Genomic DNA, 21,622 nt, shown 5'->3' with positions numbered 1-21,622 from the left:
GGTGCCTGTTTAGGCCACCACAGTGCCAGGTAACATCCACCTCCCTGTAAGGTACCTTCAGAGGGGTGGGGAACACCACAGAGCCTGAAGTCTCCGAGACGGGTTTTTGCAAAAGCGTTACACTGTGCAAAGGAACATGTCTTTAGAAATACATGGAATTCTTATAGCAGGGGAGATTCTGAAAGTTTACTGATGGATGAGATGATATATTTGGGTATGATATGATGAGATGATATATACTTGAGAAGACTTTTATGGGGATGCAATTAATTTTGCAGCAGGCAACATCTGAGTTAAAAAAAAAAAAAAAAAAAAACCTTACAGGTATAAATGTGCAGCATGGAAAGGGAATTGTGGTAGATTCAGCCTAAAACAACTCCAATTAATTTATATGTGAAGAGCTCAAACCCTCTGTGAATCTTACCTTGTGGCAAAGAACCAATGCCCAGTTGAAAAATGCAAAGTCACCAGCAATCTCCCATAAGTGAAATGTAGAAAATGGGCTCAGTTCCAGTCTTTTCATTAAAGATCTATTTTTTTTTTTTTTTGCCCCACAAAGTTAAACTTAATAAACAAACAAAAGGATTAATTTTTTTCCTCAGTAAGAATTTCTTCACTAAAGGACTGTTAACTAGCTTTGAAAAATCTGTGTTTATTAATGAAAAGCATTGTTAATTACACCACTGATATAATCTTTTATTAATTCTGAAGTCTAAGAGGTACCTATTAACTGGGAACAGCACAGTTTAGGAAATAAACCACAACAAAATCCTGGAAGAATAAAAGTACTTTGCCAAAAATGCTTTTGACCTCTTATCATCCCTTTAATGTTCTCTGACTTTCTTGAAGACTGGGTTTATGTTGACTATTACTTGCATATTATCCACAGTTTCCTGCGGTGGTTGAACTGGATTGAATTCTCATCTTCTCAGAATTGATCCGAATATCAGTTTCCTTTGAAGTCAGTTTTAACTTTGCTTCTGAAGTAGGAGAGGAAGATCAGGATTATTTCCCCCAATTTTCTTGACCATAGCTGTTCTTGGGATATTTTAATGTGCAAGCACCTGCCTTTTTGGTTTTTAAAGCATTGCAATGAGCCTGGAGTCTGACTGGTTTGAACAGAGAAAGACATATACTAGGTATATGACCTCACTTATATGTGAAATCTAAAAAAAGTTGAGCTTGTAAAAACAGAGTAGAATGGTGGTTACTGGGGATTTGGGGGTTGGGGGAATTGGGAAGATGTCTAAGGATATAAATCTGCAACTAGTAGGGAAATAGATTCGGGAGGTCTAATAATGCAAGGCATAGTGATTATACTCAACAAGACTGCATTATAAACTTTAAAGTTGCTAAGAGACTAGATCTTCATTGTTTCTAGTACAAAAAGTAAATAATTATGTGACATGATAGAGGTGTTAGCTAATGCTACAGTGGTAATCATACTGCAGTATATAAATGTGTCACATCAACACGTCGTACATTGTAAGCATACACAATGTGATATGTCAATTATAGCTCAATTAAAAAATATAATTTTTTAAAGATTTATTTAGTTGAGAGAGAGAAAGAGCAAGAGTGAGCAAGAGAGCACAAGCAGGGGGAGCAGCAGACAGAGGGAGAGGGAGAAGCAGGGCTCCATCCCAGCACCTAGAGATCATGACCTGAGCCAAAGGCAGATGCTTAACTGACTGAGCCATCCAGGCACCCACCCCAAAATTTAAAAAAAAAAAAAAAATGAAAGATTGACTTGAGGGTGTCTGGATGGCTCATTCAGTTAAGCATCTGACTCTTGATTTCAGCTCAGGTCTTGATCTCAGGGACATGAGTTCAAGCCCCACATTAGGCTCCATATTGGGCATGGAGCCTACTTAAAAAAACAAAAAAACAAAAAACAAAAAACAAAAAAACAGAAGAAAAAGTCTGGCTTGAAATCTGTATGTGATATGGCAAAATGTGATTTTAACCTTTAAAGATAAAAGAATACCCTTTATCCTCTACTGTCCTGATATCTTTAGGAGATAAAGATTAATTAATTGCAAGGGGAAGAAGTACGCCGCCTGTAATTATGTGGTATGTGTAAGAAAAGGCTAGGTCAAGTGTATGAACACAGCTTCTTCTATAAAACAAGACCTGACTTGGGCGAATAAAAGCAACACTGGGAATCAGACCAGGGAGAGAAATCAACTTAGATGTCACTACATTTTATTATGAAAGTAACAATAGCATGAAATCACTTTTTTAAAAAAATTCTAAAACAACCTACACTTATTCTCAGTTAGAACTCATTATTGGTCCCCGGTTGAACTTCAGAAAGATTTAAGCTGAAAGAAACCAAGTGTTCAGAATGCACCAGCAAAATTCTCCTTAATTTAATGATTGGGAAAGAATAGGATCAGAAGAAGGTTAGAGGTAGCATCAAATCCTTTTAAAAAAAATCTTAAAAGGCCACACATCATCACATCGACAGGGAGAGGTGTAACACTGACTTCTTTCAACAGAATTGGGTAAATATTTGACCTCCAATGTCATCACAGTTAATGTATATTCTGGACCTCAGAGGACATTGAGACGAAAGCTGTGCTTACTGATTGGCTCCCTCCTAGCCTTTGCTTGCTTGGAAAAGACTGATAATATACTTTGTCCTTAACTTGGTGAAGTTCAGTTCCTAGCTGTTCGATAGCTAAGACAATAATGATCTCATTCACTGACAATTTAAGTTCATGTGATTTGTAAATCAGTACATAATAATCATAACTTCTGGGTTAATTGTTAACTCTCAGAAGATATTCAGGGCCAATATCATCCCTTTATCTAATCCCGAGAAGATGACATTGAGTTGTAGTTGGTGCACATATGTCCACGAAGGTCCCATAAAATAAGAAGTTGATTACAATTACATTAATATTCCTAGAACTTGCATCTCTCTTGTAATTCCCTATAAGGATGCAACAGACTCCCCTATGTTAAATTACTCATTCTGATAACTATGTGAGAAGAAGATGCACAGATGGTATTTCTGAGAATGGCATCAAAGCATTTAAAATGCTCATTGGCAACGTATCGCATATTTACATGTGAGTGGAAAGTCATCTTTTGGCTACATTAATGCTGCAAAAATAAACACGCTTTGGTCTCTGAGGCAAAGTTTAAAGTTCTCATGGCAATATTTGTTTCTTCACTTTGCTTCCCAGGTACCATAAAAAAGTCAACATTTATCAGTCAACTGCATGTATTCAACACCCACTGTGTGTTCAGCATCAGGTGCTATGGAGCCTTAGAGAGAAAGACATTCAAGGACTTTATAGTTTAATGGGGGAGAAGGAGAAACACAAATGTGTACATGTAAACAAGTGAGGCTGGAGACGTATAAACACACACACAGTCCTGACCATCTGTGCGCAGAGAGGTGGAAACTGGCTGCAGGGATAAAGGTGGGTGGAATGAGGCCGGCGCCTCAGAGGAGGTGAGCCTTGTTTTGGCGAGGCTGTGTTGGGGTTCGAACAGATCTGCCTTCCACTTCTTGAAAAATCCAGGAGTAATATACACGCGCAAACAGAAGTGTTCACTCCACTGGCGATGCGGTTGGTCGGGGTCTGTGAGATTGGAAGGGTGCGTATTTGGAGTGCAGGCGCCTGCTCCTGGCAGTGGTTCTCCAAGTGTGCTCCAGACCGTTGGCATCCAGACTGGGGCACTTGTGAGAACCCCACATTATAAGCCTCCCCCCAGACCTACCGAGTGGGAACTGGCAGTGGGGGCGGGCACCCTTTGTTTTCATAAGCCCTCCAGGGCAGTCCGAGGCTCATGGAGTCTGAGAGCCACTGCTCCGGGGCGGTGGCTGAGTGTGAGTTCTGAGTGAGGGTAGGATGCCTTTGAAATGGCAGGTGCAGAGGCCAGCGGATGTCTGCAGGAAGCATTCTAGAGATGAGAGCGGCTGGTGAGGCGGGGGCAGTGAGTGAAGGCCTCAAGGCTCCCTCCAGAAATTTTAGGAGGCTACCTGGAGCCCTCTGACATGTATCTCAGAGCCCCTTTCTGAGCTAAGGTCTTCAGAGAATTCTAATTTTTGCATTTCCTGACTTTTATGGGCATGTTGAGTGTTGTCATTCCATGAGGCTTTTAGATGTAATTTCCTTTGCTTTTAAGGAAAAGATGAGACGGTGGGGAGGGGTGTTTTTTAAGGGAGGGGTGGTGGCTGGTAGCGAGATGGCAAACCATTTTCAAAAGGAATAAAACATCAGCAAAGCTGTTCTTTAAAGACATTGCTGCGAAGCCCGTATACATGTACTGAAACATAATAGAAGAAGAAGAAGAAAAGCTAATATTTATAGAGCTTTGATGATGTGCCAGGCATGTTCTAAAGTACTTACATATATTAATTCATTAATCCTCATAACAGCTTCTGAGGCAGGGCCAACTATTATTCCCATATGATAAATGAGTAACTATAGCACAGAGAGGGTAAGAAACTTGCTCAGGGTCACACAGTACTGCTGGAACTAGAACTTGGGCACTGATGCTATGTTTTGAACCCATACACTATTTTATGCTGCAAGAACTTAAACACTGGATGATAAGTATTTTCTGTTTTGAAAAAGTGACTCATTGTTCTGAATTGTTTGGCATTTGAGGATTAGACTTCAGGGCCTGATGACTTTCTTATTTAATTTTCTGGTTGGCCAGCCGAGTATTTCCCAGGTCTACCCAGTTCTCACAGAAGGTAGCCGAGGCTGACTTTGGGTAGAGTAAATCAGTTACAAAATAAAGGTTAGGCTCAGCGCCCAGGGCAAAGCTTGAAAAGATTCTGGAATGATCTCCCCTTGGCCCAGAACCATTTAGCTTGTCCTTGGCACCCCCTGCAGGGCTTAGGAGTTCCTAGGAGCCCTGAATGCATAAAGAGGGGGTTTCATGGGGAGGAGGGAGATGGGAGAGGGGAAAGGAAGGCCTCAGCCAGTTTGTCAATAGGGTCTTGTCCCCTATTGGTCATTCTCAGGAACAAGAGTGGTCACCGTGTTTTGGTGAAGAGCATGGATTTTGGGGGTCAGATGACCGCCCGGGTTGCAGGCCTGGCTCCTTCACTTACAAAATGCAGATCATATATATTAGTTCTTGTCTTAGTGTTGAGACAATGGAATCAAGGCTGCACTTAAGTTCTTTAAACTAGACTGGGCACGGAGTAAGCGCTGAGGGGCTCCTTCTTATTTCCTGATCTCCTGCTACCTGCCTGGCACCATTCTGTAGCTTTGGGGAGAGCACTAATGACCAGCTAACACTACTGCTTGCAGCAACACTGTGACTTGGGTACCTACCATTTTGCAGGGGAGGAAACTGAGCATCAGTGGGGTCATTCACCCAAAGTGATCCAAGCAGGGAGGGGCACAATGAGACTTTCTCTCTGCAGAGCCCAAGCTACTGGCTTGGTGGCTGCGCCGTCCCTGTCCCACACGCAGCACGGGTGCCTTCGGGCATGTGCGCTGGAGTCAAAGACTAGGCTGTGGTGTCCTGGGGAAACTACTATTGAGTTACAACCTTGTTTGCACTTTTAAAAAGGCTGGATTTGAAGCCTCCTTTGATCACTTTACTCATAAACTTCTGCCCCTCTGGGTGAGTCCTCCCCATAGATTGTCTTGTGGATGTTATCGACACAAGAGGAGTTTGATGAGACCCGTGATTTGCTTGTCACTTTCTGCACATGCAAGTGATTGATGAATGGTCTGAGTCCCACAGGAGATGCTCTTTGAGGGTATGAGAGTAGACCCTGCTGTCGCATTGTCTGACACTTCTCACACCTTCTGTTGCACTGTCACTGACATACTGACATCATACACTTGGAGCTCGCTGTTCCGTGTTTAACTATGAAGGAACTGGTCCAAAGCAGGAGAGAGAGAATGTATGTCGGGGTTGCATGTGACCTCTCACCTCTGCCCAGGCCTGGGTTGCTGTCAAAGTCATTGCCAGGCACACTGCTCAAACTCATGTTGCGGCAGATCTAATTTGCTGTTCTCTGGTCGTCGAGCAGAGGTTCGGACCTCTTCAGTAAATTGATTTCTTCTCTTGGAGGCTTACTGTGTCCACATCAGACAAGGCAGGCCAGTCTTGGGGACCCCAAAGTAGGTATTTTCGATGTGTTATGAGAGACTGAAATTCATGAGTGTATGACTGGATCATTAGCTCATACCTGTGCATGTTTTACTGCTATTTACACAGTAAATCTTTTGACGTTATACGATTTACTGTAAAGTATACTGGATGCCAAGAAAACAAAGAAGCAAGAAACAAAAATTACATATCAATAACTAAATAAACCTAAAAATGCAGACTGTACTTGGCTTTTAGGTAGCAGGTTGAAACATAGAAGGTTGCCAATATATGATATTTTTCACCTATAAAAACAGAATGACCCTTGGGGAACAATGAAGTTAAAATTAGGTGAGAAAGCAAAAGATTCAAAAATAGCAAAATGGAAACCCTTTCCCACCTCCCGTGTGTTATCAAAACAAGTGATAAACTGAGGGATTTTAGCTAGAAAACTTAGCAGTATCTTTATTGGCGAGGGGTGGGAAATCTTTATAATTCAAGAAAGATAAGGCGGTAAGACAAAATATTAGAGGAAAAGTATTACCAGGGGCACTGACTTAACCCATCTGAATGAGTCTCAGTTTTCTCATCTATAGAATGGGAGCACTGTGCTGGCTAATTCAATGTGAAGAGTCTGAAACTTAATAGACACTTGAAATAGGCATGGGATTTGGAAACCAGCTCTGAGTCAGGATGCTCCACATTAGTAGACAGACAATCCTTTTTTTTTTTTTTTTTAAGATTTTATTTATTTATTTGACAGAGAGATCACAAGTAGACAGAGAGGCAGGCAGAGAGAGAGGGAAAGCAGGCTCCCTGTTGAGCAGAGAGCCCGATGCGGGGCTCGATCCCAAAACCATGAGATCATGACCTAGGCTGAAGGCAGAGGCTTAACCCACTGAGCTACCCAGGCACCCCCAGACAATCTCTTTTGAAGATGTATGGGTTAGGCTGATCAGTTTTGGATTGGTGTCTTTATATGTGTTTCCCAGACCTGTTTAAAAGCTTGACATTGAATAGAGCATTCCTGAGTTGCTACATTCTAGGGGATTTTAGACACACAGATTTTATGGCCATTATAAAAAAAAAAAATCCATTTGTAGCTTTGACTACAAACAGGAGGTGATTCTTGTTACCATCAGAACATCGAAAAACATCTTCCTTCATTCCAGTGTGACAAAGGGCATAGAACACACATTTTCACCCTCTTCAGAGGATGCTGAGCTACATGGGTGGTGGTGTGGTTGGACAGAGAGGGAGCCTTTTCTGGGCAGTTCACAAGCCAGGCAGGTGAGAGCATTTCACAGATGCGTTGGAGAGGAGCGAAGCCTCCTTGGCAATATCATGATAACATCTGTATTTTTGAGGAAGTGCATCAACAAGGACAAAAGTGGATTCTTCAAATGGCAGTATGATCCCCTTTCAAGGAAGTAGCCCAATGCTGACAGGGAACATTTTCAAAATACCAAGAAAATGCCAGGTAGTCTTTCAGATGTTTAAAAGCATTCGTTCTCTTAATCCTGAAAACTCTGTGAGTTCAGCATGGCTTATACAGATGGTAACAGTGAGGCACAGCCGAGATGTGAAGGTTGGTGGCTCACACAGAAATGGATTAGAAAAGCTAGCTGACCCTGGGAGAAGGGAAACTGAACAAGGAAGAGAAGCTTTCTGTAAGTTGGGAATAGTGGGAGGAACTACAAGTTTCTCTCCTAGTCCTGCTATGATTCTTTTGGGGGTGGGGAGGACAGAGAGAGAGAAAGAATCTCAAACAGATTTCCTGCTGTGCTCAGAGCCCTACACGGGGCTCAGCCTCACAACCCTGAGATCATGACCTGAGTGGAAATCAAGAGGCAACTGCTTGGGGCACTTGGGTGGCCAGTAGGTTAAGCATCTGCCTTCGGCTCAGGTTGTGATCCCAGAGTCCTGGGATCAAACCCCTCTCTGCTCAGTGGGGAGCCTGCTTCTGCCTCTCCCTCTGCCTCCCACTCCCCTGCTTATGCTCTCTCTTTGTCAAGTGAATAAATAAAAATCTTAAAAAAAAAAAAAAAAAAGAGGGAACTTCTTAGGAGACTGAGACACCTGGGTGCCCCCCACTATGATTCATTTACCAGAACAATGATACTATATGTCATTTAATTATGTTACACACACACACATTTCTCATTCTCAGGTACTCTATTGTTTTCATAAACCCTAAGATAATGCATCTTTCTAGGTGCTGTTAGCTACAGGTATGTGGATGGGCAGGGGGAGGGGCCCTCAGCTGATAGTGCAGGTTAAGTGCAGAGTCTGGTGTCCTACAGACCTGGGTTCAGATCCCAGCTCGGCTACTAACCAGCTGTGTGGTCTCAGTCAATTGCCTGACGTCAACTATAAGCAAAATAGGTTCAATAATACGGGCTTCACACAGCTTCTGGGAGGTTTAAATGAGCTCAGAGGTAGAAAGTAGTTAGCACAGTCCCTAGCACATAGTAAATGCTTAGAAAACAGTGACAATAGTAGCTCTTTCTAGTCGCCTAACAAGAGAAGCCGCCTCCTTTTACAATACTCACGGTTCCAAGTTTGACTGGGGTGCGACACGCTATAAACTTGCTCCTCGAGGTATTGCAGTGGACCCAATAGATGAAATATATTTAAAGTAATGAGCCTGTTCATTATCTTTCCAATTTTATGGGCCGATGAACCAGGATCTACACTAATCATGGAAATGAAGTGATAAAGGCAGTGCTACTAAGCTCAGAGTTTTGGTAGGGCAGCTCTTCCCAGAGATGTCTCCGCTGGGTTTCCTTTTCTACTTCTGTGCGTGAAGCCTGAGCTATGTGTATTTTTGTTCCCAGTGTTCTCATATGTTGATTTTTTTCACCTACTAAAATGTAGTGAGCTTAAGAAAAGTTCAATTAAAATGAAACATAAATATTTTCTTTCTTACTGTGTCATTAAAAACTCTCTCCCCCACTCCCTGTAGTTACTTGGCACCCGCCCAAAAGAAACATTTTTCCCTCTTGGCCCCCAGTGTTTAAAGCATAGAGGAAACAGATCTGCTTAGTCTGTCTCGACAGGATCCTTACATGGGGAGAGGAGCAGAGGTTTCCAAGGACTGGAAAACAGAGTACAAAGTAAGGAAAACAAGCAAAGAGGAAAACGATGGGGAACGCAAGCAGAAAGAGGGAGAGGAGGAGATGTCCATTGTAGGCTTTCCCATGAAATCAGTTTCTGGGAGATGGCATCTTACCTTGGATTTCTGCATCAAAGAGATAAAACTCACTGTTGACCTTCCGCCAGGAGAGAATCCAATGCAGCATTATTCCCGGCTATTTCTGATGGATTCTACCATTATCCAACGTAGCTGGTACTTAAGGTTCACGCTATTGGGTGATAAGTCATCTTCGCCAGCCACAGTGGCACTAATATTTATTGAGCAGTTACTATGTGCTGTAAAGTTAACAAGGATTGGTTTCTTTAATCCCTAAAGAAAGATCTGAGGGAGATACGATTATAACCCCAGTGCTAAAGATGGGGAGTCTGAGGTTTGGGGAGGATAGCAGAGGCTAGATTCAAATCCCAGCAGCTGGACCCCAGAGCCTTGCACCCGTATCGTATTCTAGAGCACGCTCCATGTTTTCAGACGCCATTCCAGAGCTCCTGCCACCGTTAACTCTTCTCTTTCTTCTCCCTCCTCCTTTTGTCTTCCCCTCTTTCCATGAACGCTCTGCCGCGCATCAGCTTCTATTTTGTAAGTGGTGGATCATCCCATGCTACTTCCTCTCACAGAGCTAAGGTATTCCTACCAGGCATCCTTTCCTAGTTACTAATCCAGGGAAACCACAATCAGTCTCCACAGCAAATTCAAATAAAGGGAACTGCTCCATCTAGAGTTTCATTTTGCAAGTAAGTTGCTATTTATTTCATGTAGTGCCTTCCTCCCAACCTCTCTTCCCCTCCTCCCCAGAAGCCTTTGCCTTATCTAAACATTAGGCTTTCTATTCCAGGTTGGGCCCAAAATAAACTGATCTGTGGTGGCGTGCACAGCCGGTGGCTTCCTGTAGATATCTGGAGGGCAGCGCATTTCTTTTCATCGTCTTTTCTAAACAAATATATCTCTATTTCCATCTTTCTTCCTAGGGAACAGCTCTTTTCTTCTTCCCATACTCTGAACTCTCCTTTCTCCCCCCAACTCCACCCCCTTTCTTTTGTCCATTTAGCTTCTTCAATTTCGGTTTTGCCCACTTTAAAGCAATACAGTCAGTCCTGAGGTCAGAGTGAGCTATCGGTTAATGCTGGACTCGTTTGCATTGGCCCATCCTTACATTCACGTAGAAAAGTTTCAGCCAGAAAAGTGACACAAAGGCAGCTGAAATCCAGGTGAAGTTTTCTTCTGATCTTCATCTATCGATACATTTATAGAGAGGACGTAGAATTTTTTACTCTCAATACCCAATTCCAGATAAGATTGACCTCGACCATCAAAAGCAGTGGTTGCTAAAACCCCTAAAAGTGGTGGAGCAAAAATAAAAGCTCCCAGGGCATACTGGCTTCGTGTGGTTACGTATGATCATACTATCTTTCCCTTTGAGTACATTACATTTGCTAGTGGTGGGATTTCGAGTAGCTAATCTCTGTGTACCTAAATTCCCTCATCTATGAAATGAGGGTAATCAGAATCACTACCTCATAGCGTTGTTATGAGGAATGAATTATAAATGTATCTTAAAACTTTACCTAACATTGGAAGTTTAAGTTGTTACCTATTATAATTCAGTTAAGACGCTAGACCTCCTCTTTCTTATTTTAGTAGTAGCACTTTGCCCTCCTGACTGCCTTCCTTCCATCCTTCATAATGAAAATAGTTATTTGGTACCTACTATGTGCTAGGCTCGGGAACACCATGGTAAGCAAAAAGAGACCAAGTCCCTACCTTCATGGATCTTATAGACTAGTGGGAAGACAGGCAGACATGAAATAGTCCTACAGGATCGTGTAAATGTCCTGTGATACATTCCATGAAGGGTTCAGGAGCTCGCTGAGGGGGCCAAGGGAGCTTAGAACATGGGGGTGTGGCCCAACCAGGGAGGACAGGGTCTTCCTCAAGCATCCATCAGGAGCTGATAAGGGTGAAGTGCTAAAAGGTCTACGGGAAACAGTGTGGCAAAACCGGGAGGCAGGAGTGTTCCAGGCAGGGGGATCTGGGTGATGAGAGCAGAGCCAGTGAGGAGGGAGGAATGTGCTGCAACAGGAGAGCAAAGGCAGCGGGAGGAGCAGGTTAGGAGCACAGAGCTCTCTGGGCCATACCGGGGATATAGTACACATTGGGTTAAGTCTTTGGAGCAATGGGGAGCCAGCCAGAGGGGAAAAATTTAATTTTTATTTATTTATTTTTAAAATTCCAGTATAATTAACATACAATGTTATATTAGTTTCAGGTATACAATATAGTGAGTCAGCAATTCTCTGCCTTCGTGCGCATCGTGAGGAGTGTACTCTTGATCCCCTTCCTCGATTTCACCCATCCCCCGCCCTACCACTTCCCACCTCCCTTCTGGCAGCCAACAGTTTGTAGCCAGAGAAAATTTTTAAGGTAGGTTTTATGTGTATGTGTGGGGTCTTCTGTCTTTAGTGGTAGTATTCAAATTTCTAAAAGATTACTGTGAATGAATTATTGTGAATTAATACTGTGAATTAATGTGACGAATGGCCTGGTTGGGGGGCGGGGGGGGTGACTAAGCAATAGAAGGCTATCACAGTCATTTACAACAGAGATGACATCAGCGTGGTGGGCCAGCGCTGGGGGTAGCCAAGGTGGGAGATTTGCATGGATATGAGGGCATTTCACAGATAAAATCCCAAAATATTTAGAGACGGATGAGGTTGGGGTTGGAGCCGAGAGAGCTGGGTGCTGTGGATGACTTCATGAATTCTGATGAGACTGAACATTTTCCCTTTTTTTTCCCTCCAGTCCTAAGAGGTATAGGGCAGTACAGCCTGTGGGGTCTTTTACAGAGTAACGACAGTCAGCAGACCTGAGACATTTGGGAAAAGTCTGCTTAGGCGTGCTGATTAGCCAAAATAAAAGAGGAAGTTGACCTTCAACCCTTGTCTTTGTTTTGTTCCAGCTGCAGAAATCATTTTCGGTTGCTCTCTGACTGGAGTAAACAACACTCCCTGTCACCTTATCCCTTTGACGGTCGGTTCCACTTCTGTATTTTCACTGGGACATGATTCTCACTGACAGTAGAAAGTTCAGCACCCAGACCTGCAGCTGTGAAAATACTTGCTCCTCTCCAGAACTATTAGTGCTTGTGGGAAACACGTCACAGTGCCAACCACTCACTGGTCCTGAAGTGACCTTGTTATTTTGGGACATAGTAAAGGAAATGATATTTTAAAAACCCAAGTGGCACTCTCTCCGGGTATTGAAAGGTGTAAGAGATAAAAACAGTCACCATACTTGAAGAGTAGGGGGGTGAATGGGCGCTGGAGGCTCCCCAGACTCTCTCCATGTGTCAGCACAATATATCTGAGCTCGGTGAAACAACCCAGGACCAAAGTGCTCTCTTCAGTTGAATAATTAGACAGCAGCGGTGGTCAATTTAGGGACGCTAACTATCTTCTGTCCCTGATTTAGAATTTTTATTATGAGGCCAACACCATCCTTAGGCGGATTTCAGAGCAGAGGAGAAAGATTGCTAGATTTTGAACTGCGGTGAGGATAGCCCAGGTTTTATTCCTGTTCGTATAGAGGCACACCCACGGTGCTCATCACTTGGTGGGTACTCAGTGCACGTCGGTTGGATAAAGGATTCACCTGTGCTTTCGTGGGTATTTATATGGTATGGTGAGTTCATAATTTTTTGCCCCACTAGGTAGAGATGGTTGCTTCCAGTCCTCCATATTTATTTCAAACACTATTCGGGACAAGGGTGTTCTAACGTGAAATAATAAGGAAATCAGCTGACTGGGTGCAGATATGTTATGTTCTCCCTGGAAAACACGTTAGCAATCTAAATTGCACTAGAATGAGGTTATTGATGTGGGAGGAAGGGAAAGTAAGATAAAACTCAGAGCTTAATTTCCAGACAGGATTGTTACTTTTCAGAACGAATTTCAAAGGCTTCTTGTGCACCTGACACGAGCGTTGAAGATTTCCTGATGATTTGTGATTTGAAATGACCTGCCACGTGGTCCTGGGGCCCCCTGTCCTTCGAAGCAGTTGTCTGTTCTCCTGGTTTCTGTTCCCTCCTTTCCCACCATCAGCACCCTGGGCAGGGCCCCATTCCTTCTGGTCTGCGCTGTTGGAATCGTCCCTTTACTTCAGTCCTTTTAAAACTCTGATTTGACTTTTTCGTGTTGCTCCTTACTCTATCACAGGTTCTCAGACTGTGCTTCCCAGACCAGCAGCATTAGCATCACCTGGGAACTTTTTAGAAATGAAAATGCTGGGGCCTCACCCTGGACCTACTCAAAAAGAAACTTCGACATGGGGACCCACAATTTGGTTTTGACAAGGAGGTCATCTCGAATGTGAGAACCACTGCTGCTGTGGTATGTAAAGCTCAGTTCTGAGCCTGTCACCTCTTTGTTGCTTTTCTTGCTGTCCTTGCCAACAGCCATATAAGCATGTATTTCTGTGTGCATCTATTCTAGGCCTTCTCCATCAGCACCAGCTGGTTCCCTAGCCGAGCAGGTACGACGTTCTACATGTAACCCAAATGGACTACTTGCTCTTTGCTCTGTCTCTCCCCGACAATGGTGGTTCTGCTAGCAATGCTCCTTCTCCTCTCTACTTGTAGAAACCTTCCTCATTCTTTTTTTTTTTTTCTTCAAGCTTTTATTTAAATTCTAGTTAAGGGGCGCCTGGGTGGCTCAGTGGGTTAAAGCCTCTGCCTTCGGCTCAGGTCATGATCCCAGGGTCCTGGGATCGAGCCCCACATCGGGCTCTCTGCTCAGCAGAGAGCCTGCTTCCTCCTCTCTCTCTCTCTCTGCCTGCCTCTCTGCCTACTTGTGATCTCTGTCTGTCAAATAAATAAATAAAATATTTAAAAAAAAAATAAATTCTAGTTAACATACAGTGTAGTATTAGTTTCAGGTGTACAACAGAATGATTTAACACTTCCAAGCAACACCCAGTGCCCATCACTATAAGTCCCCTCCACGACCAATGCCCCATTTAACCCATCCCCTTGTCCACCATCCCTATAAGTATTATCTACTACCTTCTTGCCATGGTCGATAAGATTTTAGGTAGATCAGATTGAGTAGACATCCCATTTTTCCTTTTCCCTCTTCTCAGTGTATCCTCGATGAATTAATCTTGATTTCATGCCAGGGGCATCCCCATTCAGGGAATGTTTTCAGATGCTGCTTCTCCTCTGCTCCCACAGAGTGCTGTGCCTCCCTTGGTGGATGTCCCCACCTCCTCTGTAACAGTGTTTGTATGCGTGTGACTCCCATCCCAAATAGAATGTGAGAGCTGGGGAAATCTAACCTGTCTTTTACTTGGACTCTGTGTCCTCCCACGGCCAAGCACAAGGCTGGGGATATACTACACAGTGAGTAAGTGTGGCCAATTTAACAATAAAGCAAAGTATTTGCCTGAACATTGAAGTTTGTACAGTGACAGCAGGACTAGGAGTTTTTCCTTTCCAATGTGGTTTTCTCACATTGTGGAGAAAATTAAACCAGAGCCAGGAGACTTAGGCCAGACCAAGCTTCTTGGTGACTTCTTGGTGACGTGGGTAGGGCATTTAATGGTTTTGTTTCCATTTCCATAATATTTATGGGCAGAGTTACAGTGAGGACCAAATGCAATAGTACATGTTATCAAAATAAGATATTACATTGATTCCTTACATATAAAACAAGGCAACCCGTTTTCTGGCTGCACATAGAACTATTAAGAACATTAAAGAAAACCTTTAAATAGAAAACTTCTTTATTATCAGGGTGGGGGTTGTCTTCCAAGATCAGCCTAAGATTATTTTTAGGGAAATTGAAATCTTATGGTCTGAAATTTGAAGCACGAAAACTCAAACTTTAGTACCATTTCCCTATTCTTGCTTGTTGATGAGAAATCAGCATTACTGCCTATTTTTCAGGCTTTGGAGGGATTTTTCAATCTTTATCTTGACTTGATGGTTGAAAAAAAAAAGAAAAAAAAGTCAACCAAAGGTACATTTTCTAAGCCCTTGTCCGGCCCTACCCATTAGAAAAGTGTGAGCTACTGTTCTATCAAAACTAATTAAACCTTAAATGTATAACCAACTCTCAATTACCAAGGTTAATGGGACTACATGCATACATAATTATATGCTACATTTATACAGTGCTTTTAACTTCTTCAAAGCACATTTCACTGTATTGCATATATAAAACAGATGGATTTTTTTTTGAAATCCACAAATGAGGTAAAACAAGAAATCTTGGAATCAATAATTTCAACTTTCTGTGTTTCCAAAGCTATTAGAACTAGTGAAATTGTCTAACAGGGTTTTTTTCATTGCCCTATTCTCTCCTTGACCCATCTCAACTAGAGGTAAGAAATGACAGAAAGATCTGGAGGAATCTCTAGAGGAGAGGAAGCCAAGGACTCAGGTCATCTGCAAACTAGATCATTAGCTCCAGGGTAATTAAATATAATTGAGTGTATGTGTGATTATATCCAGAAAGTCCAGAAAAGAGATGAAAAGATGTAGGAAATGATGTGTGAGTAGCAGTATTTACGGGGCTCTTGTTATTGTCATTCACTCAACAAGCATTATTAAGCACCTACTGTATGCCAGGTGCTTTCAACAAAGAGAATGGGTACAGCCATGAACAACCTAGGCAGGGCTGCTGTTGTCATGGAGATTTCCTTCTTGAGTGGTGAAGACAGACAATAAACAGGAACATAAATACACAAACAAGCTAACTTTAGGTAGTTCTAAGCACTGCAAAGCCCATAAACACAGGAATACGGTATCCAGTGTCTTGGGGAGGGGGTGCTATTTTAGATAGGGTAGGCAGGGTAGGCCTGCCTGCTGAGAAGTATATATTTGAGCTGCAGCCTGCCACAAGGAGCCCACCCCGGGTCGGTCTGCCAACCAGAATGATGGGGTGAGTGAACTCACCAAGTGTGCCAGAGGGAGGGAGATTGGGCCCGTCCTAGGTCTCTGCTTATTCATTCTGTGTCCTTTTGTGGATATTACTAAAAGCTCTCCAGGACCCCTGATTCATTGCCTCTACAACAGGGCTTGCTAATACTGATCACCTTGACAGGGGTGCTCTGAGGAATAATGGGTAAACAATTGTGAGGAGCTATATAAATGCTAAATAATGATCACAGTAATAACCTTTTATTAAAGTCAGCACCGTGATAGGCAGCTCACACTCGGATGCCTTGGCAAATGTGGAAATTGATACGGCTGCTCCCTGTGCACACCAACACTATCCTTTAAAATAGAAAAAAATAAATGAGCCGATGATCATGATATTCAAAGTGTTAGTGATCAAATAACTGTCTTGAGAGAAAGCTGGTGTGTGAAGTGTAAAATGGGAGTAGCAAGATAATGGCACATTACAGCCCAGAGCGGGCCCAGGGATGGCTGGCGAATGCGACCGCGTGCTTGCTGGTGCTCGCGCCGTCTGCTACCGGGCGGTCATTCTAACCCCGTCAGGACTAGGCGCTGCCTCCCCCAAAAGCACTGGCAGACGGAAAGTGGGAAGAGAAAGAGCCGGATCAGCAGCGTCTCTGCCAGAAGCCCCATCTGGCCCTCTTGGCCTTGGTAAGCCTTCCCCGGGGTGGGGGTGGGAGGGGGACTGAGAAGCCAGCACCAAGGGGCCCTACCTTGGAAGGGCACCAAGGAAGTGAGGTGGGAGGGAAGAGGGGAATGAGAGTGGCATTTTTCCCTTCTGGAATGAAATATCCCAATTCTGGGAAAGACTTCTGTTGGCTCGCTACTCTATCCTTCCTCCACGATTAGAGATGGGAACCCATTTCCTAGCGGCTCTTCATCCTTCCCTGCCAAACCTCTCCCCCAAATTTAACATTAATGCCCCCCAAAATGAATTATCTTTGTGTGTGTGTGTGGGGGGGGTCCTATCATCTCTTTGATATAAACAGGCATGTGCCTGAACATTCTTTGCTGTCTCGTACCTCACGTGGGACAGTCACACAGTGTGATGCACACAAGCACGTGTACACCTGCACACCCAGACCCTCCCGATCCTTTGTGAGGCCCTGGCTCAGCTGTTGTGCAGGGCCTACGGGGTGTAGGCCTCAGAATAGAAAAGTTGACATTATTGGTTTTTTTTCTCCAAAAAGCAGGAAGAGAAGACATTTAAAAAACACTTCTTTTAAGGCTGATACTAAATACTTTGTTCTGTATTGAATGAGCACGTTCCTTTCCCGCCATGGGACAGGCAGACTGGAGATGACCTTGGAGGTGGTAAGAGCTCCCAGTGCATACTTTCTAGAAATTAGAGAGGTTAAAAAGAATATGGCAGGATAATCCTAGTCTTCAGGAAATTGCGGTTTAAAGTGGAGTGAGGGAGGTCAAGGGCCTCAAAAAAATCGAATTGATTTTGACCAAATGGAGAAATTTTTAAATGTTAAAGTACCCTGGCGCATGACATTATGGTATTATGTCAAGTATTTTGGGTTAGCATGCACCACGGGACATAGTAAGTGCTCGGTAAATTTTCTGCTGGTGAGTAAAGCATTTCCATCTATCAATGTCTCAGGTGGCTCAAAACTGAACTCATCTTATTTAAGTATACCATTTCTTCAAGTGCTCTGTTTCCCAAAATAGTCGATGGAGGAATGTAGGGACAGTGGTCCTCAGGAGATGTGGTCATTCTCACGGTCAAATTAGTCTAGGCAAAGTTGGTTCATGGCTTTCAAATTTTGTTGGGTAAGGTTTTTTTTTGTTTTTTTTTTGTTTTGTTTTGTTTTTTTAAACAATTTCTTTGTGGGGAGTAAAAGGAGAGGGAAAAAAGGGAATCTCAAACCGGTATCCCACTGAGCATGCAGCTCGACACAGGGCTCTACAGGGGGCTCAAGGCAGGGCTCAACACGAGGTTCCATCCCAAAACTCTGAGTTCATAACTGCAGCCAGAATCAAGAGTCGGATGCTTAACTGACTGAGCCACTCAGGTGCTCCTGTTTGGATAGTGTTTTTTTTTTTTTTTTAAAGATTTTATTTATTTATTTGATGGAGAGAGATCACAAGTAGGCAGAGTGGCAGGCAGAGAGAGAGAGAGGAGGAAGCAGGCTCCCCGCTGAGCAGAGAGCCCGATGCGGGACTCGATCCCAGGACCCTGAGATCATGACCTGAGCCAAAGGCAGAGGCTCAACCCACTGAGCCACCCAGGCGCCCGATAGTGTTTTTTTAAAGTCTTGTTGGTAATGGTCTGTCAGTAGGTGGGAGAGAGAGGCATAAGGAAGGAAGATACCTGCTTAGATCCTGGGCTCTTTTTATTTATTGGAGAGAGATAGTGCACAAGCAGGGTGAGGGGCAGAGGAAGAGAGAGACAAGAAGACTGAGCCAGGGCCCTGGTGGGGCTCAATCCCAGGATCCTGGGATCATGACCTTACCTAAAATTGGACGCTTAACCCATTGAGCCACTCAAGTGCCCCTGGATCCTGTGCTCTTAAATTAAGCTAACCTATACGTAATAAAATCCAGTATCAAACCCCAAGCAATCGTCCCCAGTTACTGTCTTGGATCCTTTTTTTCACTTTTCTTTTTTGCTTACCCGTTTTGGGCTTGATGAGTAATTTTGGCTTTCCCACTTTTCATCTTTGGCACTCCTTCGAAAATGGATTATGTTGATCTTCTGGCTCTTTCTGTTTCTGAGTGCTCAGAAGTTTTGCCCCTTTGCAGCCAAATTTTGATCCCAGGATTATTTCCTGGCTTTGGCTTGTCTCGGTGGCATCCGTGCTGGTCATGACTTCTCCGGATGGGGGCATGCCCAAGAGGAAGCATCAAACAAAAACCATGCAAGGAAACAGGAAGCGTACCTGGCCCAGCTTACACTGGGCAGGACACTGAGGGCTTGCTGTTGTGCAGTCTCGGCCCCCTTACTTCTTTCCTTTTTATTTGTTTTATTTTTTTGAAAGTAAACTCTATGCCCAATGTGGGGCTTGAACTCACCACCTTGAGATCAAAGAGTTGTATGCTCTACCAACTAAGCCAGCCCAGGCAACCCTTCCTCTCCTTTTTTTAATCCCCTCCTGTTTTTGACTCTTTCTATTTCAATTTTTATTAAATCTCTGCCTTCTAATGGCCAGTCTTCTTCTAGTATCCATTTGTAAGACTTCATTGGGAATGAGGGTGGTCTCCATTATGCAAAACACATTTGATAGCTGGGAGGAATTGCTGAAGCTCTGGTGTCTTTGTAGCACGTAGCAAATGCCATTTAACTGTATTTTTGGCAAACCACTCTGGGTTTCCAGGGAGTCAGATGATGGGTAAGTCAATAAATATCTGTCAAATGAATGAGTGAATACGTACTAGTTGTATAGCATTGTACCAGTTACTTTAAATAATACAAAGTATGAAACTTCATCCTTGGCTTAAGAATCCATGCACAGAAAGGTTGCTTTGAAATTTCAACAAGGGCCGGACCTGGTTCCCTATTTCTTCTGGAATGTAAGAAGTCCTCTCAATGCACAACCAGCCTCATTTGGGCAAAAGGGAATGTGAGCAAAGCCCTGGTTACAGCAGTAACAGACACTTAGGAGCTAATGAGTTGTAGAAGCTGTACACTTCACTGTCCATGGTTTTCTCCATAACATCTTCATGAACAGCAAAATGCATAAAACATAGGTGAATAGGACGATATGAGCGCCTGTAGAACTATAGGCGATACAACTTTGATATCACCCTAGCAGCCTCCACTCTCCTGTCTGATATAATCATCGTTTACTGACTTTTCTTTATAATTTTACCACCTTTAGAAGCTCCCCTAAAAAGTTTGGTTTTACCCAATTTTGAAATAAAAATAGATTAAAAAAGAAAAACAACAACTCCTCGTGTATTCAACATCGGACATGGAAAAGAAAACTAGTGTTTTTTAAAATAAGATATTTTGAGATGTAGGCGTGCCTGGGTGGCTTAGTCGGTTAAGTGTCCAAATCGGTTTCAGCTGAGGTCATGATCTCAGCATGATGGGACTGAGCCCCACATGGGGCTCCACATTCTTTCTCTCTCCCTCTCCCTCTGCCCCTCCTTCCCAGCTCACAAGCATTCTCTGTCTCTCTCTCTCTTTAAAAAAAAAAAATTACTTAACAAAAAATATTTTGAAGTGTACGATTTCTTTTGGCGATCAGGACATTCACTCTTTAGTGCACTTTTATGTTTGCTGACGGCTAGTCACTCTACTCTTTCATATTTCAAAGGTATTCTTCCCAAAGCTGCCTTGGATCTCATACACATCCTTTCCTGGACTCAGTGGGAGGATACCGAACTCCTCATAGAATGGTCGTAGCTATCCCATGATCATCGCTGTTATTATTCCTAATTTTTACTTGGCTTTCAAAAGTCTCCTAAAGTCTGTACTTTCAAAATGCTATCTACATCTTTAATTATACCTGACAATAAACTCTCACCACAAAATCTGTTTGATCTTGCACTATACCCATCATTATCTTCAAATATCCTATTTAAAGAAAAAAAAATCCCATTTATATCAGGTTCCCAAAGAGTTATAATATTTGGAGTGGTGCTGTTTCTGTAATTGCTGTTTGTAATTCTTGCAAATCAAAGTTGTACAAATGATTGGATGCCAGTTGCATTGTCTACCAGATTGGGATAATGTGGTCCTTTAAACTACTGTGTACTGAACAAATCCACAGAGCAAAAACTGAAATGGAACTTGGGCAACTGGATCTCCAGAGAGAATCAGATGGGATGCTGTAGTGTTAACAGAGTGCTTTGGATCCAGAATAATCTTGCTAATCATGCTTCTTCCAGATTAATCAGCTAATGTTGTTTTCCATGAAGAAGAGGTCTTTATGAGTCCTGGTGAGATAGGATTTGGGAAGGCAGAGAGCAGCAGGGAAAGCTCCTGGGGATGAGATCAGTTGCAGCAAAGGACAGAAGGCAAAAATGAGGGGGCTGTAATGCCTGAGAAGGGACCTGGACCTCAGGTGTGATAAATACAAGCTTACAGCATTGCCACTGCTTTGTGAAACACGATATTTTTGTGATTATTTTCCTTGATCCAGATTTCATGTTTTTATGATGTAATCAATAGTGATATCTGGTCTCATTTTTCTGTGTATTTAGATACAGTGACTAGAGTGTAATGGCTGAATGAATAGTTTCATGAGAAACAAGGTTGGGGAGGGAGGTTGGGTCATATTATGAAAATCCTTAAAATACTTAACTTGGACTTTATCCATAGAAGTCATTTAGTGTTTTGTTTGTTTGTTTGCTTGTTAATTGGGAGCCCCATGAGGAAAACAGTGTTTTCGAAGGTTTGTAGGGTGTTGAAGACTCGAGACAGTATGATAATACAGTGATAATTCAGGCATTAAAAATAAGGTTGGACAGGGCTGGTCATGGTGGTG

The 21,622-nt window shown here is 43.0% G+C and overlaps 1 protein-coding gene across 7 annotated transcripts in view; it reads left to right on the top strand.

Moving 5' to 3' along the window:
• The window catches only part of LOC116570493, a 192,042-nt gene that overhangs the window by 111,635 nt on the left and 58,785 nt on the right, over window positions 1-21,622 (top strand). For 6 of the 7 annotated variants that reach the window (XR_004277444.1, XR_004277445.1, XR_004277443.1 and 3 more), the window contains one exon: window positions 13,441-13,614. The gene's annotated coding sequence lies outside the window, so the exon portion shown is untranslated. Of the gene's footprint in view, window positions 1-13,440; window positions 13,615-13,716; window positions 13,757-21,622 lie in introns of all 7 variants that reach the window. The other variant, XM_032307683.1, reaches the window with a different exon arrangement.

This window comes from Mustela erminea, chromosome 12, assembly GCF_009829155.1.
Source record: "Mustela erminea isolate mMusErm1 chromosome 12, mMusErm1.Pri, whole genome shotgun sequence".
Lineage (NCBI taxonomy): Eukaryota > Metazoa > Chordata > Mammalia > Carnivora > Mustelidae > Mustela > Mustela erminea.
This window is presented reverse-complemented; position numbering and strand designations above follow the sequence as displayed.